The sequence below is a fragment of the Berghia stephanieae genome, chromosome 7 (assembly GCF_034508935.2).
Source record: "Berghia stephanieae isolate SIO BIC M18660-M18661 chromosome 7, UCSD_Bste_1.3, whole genome shotgun sequence".
Classification (NCBI taxonomy): domain Eukaryota; kingdom Metazoa; phylum Mollusca; class Gastropoda; order Nudibranchia; family Aeolidiidae; genus Berghia; species Berghia stephanieae.
Window position 1 is genome coordinate 30080696 of NC_088366.1, and position 3133 is coordinate 30083828.

Sequence of the window (3133 nt, forward strand, 5' to 3'; positions counted from 1 at the left end):
ATCCCCAGTCGAGGTAGACTGATTTTTTGGGATTATTTTTTTCTTGTATTTTTCTTTCTTGTTTTGCCTGGCACCTTTCAATTTTTAATTGAGCTTTTATATAGTGCAATATCCACTAAACGTGCCCAAAGCGCTTTACAGAGGGTCCCTGGCCAACAGCAATATTTGAAATATAGGAAGAGAGAATACGCCTGTTAGGCGATATTACAAAAAAAAATTTCGACAGAGACAACGCTGTTAACGGCCAGGTGCTCATTTTAGACTTGAGTACAGTGAGAGAATGTGAAAAAAGAGCCTTTTCCAAGGACTCATGTGCCGAGCGAGGCTCGAAGCCAGGACCTTCCGATCCGAAAACGTGCGTCATATCAGAAGACCACATAGCCGCACACTTGTTGAGATCTTTATCTTATACTGGTGCCTGCTCCCTAGTTTCTTAATTTGATATTTGCCAAAATAAAAATGGAGCCATCCATATATAGAGATAGAGGAAGTGAGAGATAGAGATAGCGAGAAAGAGAGAGAGAGAGAGAGAGAGAGAGAGAGAGAGAGAGAGAGTGTGTGTGTGTGTGTGTGTGTGTGTGTGTGTATGCGTGAGTTGAAGAGATTAAGAGAGAGGAAGATATATATATATATATATATATATATATATATATATATATATATATATATATATATATTATATATATATATATATCGAGAGAGAGAGAGAGAGGGGGGGGGGGGGGGGGGGGGAGGCGAAAAAAAGGAATGATGTGTGAAAGAAAATGGGACCGTTTAAAATTGTATTGGAAGAGGAGTGAGTAGTTTGAGTGAATAACTTAGTAACTGTGGATACATTTGAAATCAGTCTCAATTTTAATTCATTAAAAACATTATATTCCCTGTTGTATTCTATTTTAAAGATGTCTGTGTGCATTGTGAAGTAAATTTGTTATGAGATCATATTATTGTAAGATACACACATTTCTATTAATGTTTATTATATTTGTTCGAGCAATGTAACCACCAAAGATTTTTCATTTTATGGACAATAAAGATTTATTACTATACTATTAATATATCTTCGTCCTCGTCCTCTCGTGTTCAATGTCTGTGTTGTTTGATGCAAGTGAGGGTTCACAGTGTAAAACTCGTACCCTTGTGAGGAATATAGGTATTAAAATTGTCCCAACTATCGGGAGCCCCTGTGGTGTAATGGTAGAACGTTTGACCGGTAATCAGAGGGTCTGCGGTTCGTTGCCAGTCGAGGTAGACTGATCTTTTGGGATGGTTGTTTTCTTGTAGTTTTCTGTCTTTCACACTTGTTCAGACGATTTATATCGAGCACTTCCATTGATTCTCCATGCTCAATGCGCTCCGAAATGCTTCTTGTTTTACATGGCACCAATCTATACATATAATTTCACAATGGTTCGTTTTGCTCAAATTAAGCCTTGGACAGAATTCCCATTTCATATACCTACACTGTTGGGCGTCTTTTTGATATCTTCTTGCGGTCTTACAACGCGATGTCTTTGTCACTGCCTTTAGGTACTCATTTTCACCTGAGTTGAGTGAGATGATATTTATAAGTGCCTTGTACCGAAACGAAGCCCACTCTTATGAACCTTGCTTCCAACTCACTCTTCTTCTTCTTCTTCTTCTTCTTCTTCTTCTTCTTCTTCTTCTTCTTCTTCTTCTTCTTCTTCTTCTTCTTGGGTTCAAGCCTCGCTCGGCGCATAGTTGAGTCCTTGGAAAAGACTCTTTACTCACATTCTCTCAACGTACTGAGGTGGAAAACGAGTACCTGGTCGTTAACAGCGTTATCTCTGTCCGAAAAAGCTGCAATGTCGCCAAACAGGCGTACGTCCTACATGGTAATTGTTGCTATTGGCCAGAGACCCATTGTAAAGCGCTTTGAGCACGTTTAGTGGATATTGGGCTATATAAAAGCTCAATTAAAAAAAAAAAAGTTGGATATAAGGAACTAAGGTGGACGTTTGATCTTGATGGGGGAATCGTCATCCTATAATAATATGCGTGTCCTCTATCTAGTCGGTCTGGAGATGTGCTTGACGTTTTCAGGAAAATCTACTTCAAATCGTTTGTCGCAGATCTTACGGAGAGTACATAGTTTAGCTCGTTTTCGTCGGATTTGAAGGTTGACAAGGCCCAGGCGTTTAACCAATGATGATTAAACTACATTATTTAAACAAAAGGTTTAACAAAAATGTTAATCCTCTAAATTGAACTTGAGAGTAAGATGAGAGAATTTCTGATTGTGGAAAACAGGGAATTCTTGATCTTTTTTTATTTATCTTCTGAGCTGCATTTGAGAAAGCTCTGTCGGAAATGTTGTTCTTGGTGTAAGCGGTTTAATTTTGAGTTGAGTTGAAAGGAAAGACCGAAGGCTTCTAGATGGTACGTTGACGCCTGGAAAGATTTAATTTAATCGGAAGCTTGTTCACGTAGGCATTTGTCGATTATGCAGGCTTCTTTGAATTCGATTCGTTTGAACCCTATACAGGGAATGGGTTTGTTTGTTTGTTTGTTTTCTATCATATCTTTTGGTCCCCGAAATTACTCGAGCAGCTTTGTTTTGAGCCACGTGTAAAGCACTTGTCGTCGTCGTAGTAGTTAGTAGTAGTAGTAGCAGTAGTAGTAGTAGTAGTAGTAGTAGTAGTAGTAGTAGTAGTAGTAGTAGTAGTAGTAGTAGTAGTAGTAGTAGTAGTAGTAGTAGTTAGTAGTAGTAGTAGTAGTAGTAGTAGTAGTAGTAGTAGTAGTAGTAGTAGTAGTAGTAGTAGTAGTAGTAGTCGTAGTAGTAGTTAGTAGTAGTAGTAGTAGTAGTAGTAGTAGTAGTAGTAGTAGTTAGTAGTAGTAGTAGTCGTAGTAGTAGCAGTTACTAGTAGTAGTAGTAGAGGCAGTAGTAGTAGTAGTAGAGGCAGTAGTAGTAGTAGTAGTAGTAGTAGTAGTAGTAGTAGTAGTAGTAGTAGTAGTAGTAGTAGTAGTAGTAGTAGTAGTAGTAGTAGTAGTAGTAGTATGATATTAATTTATGATATAAGTGATTTTTAAAAAAAAATTAAAGTACTGTACTCGGCTTATAATCGATTTTATATCGAATTACGATTGCCTCATTGGCCACTTTGTAGTCAAC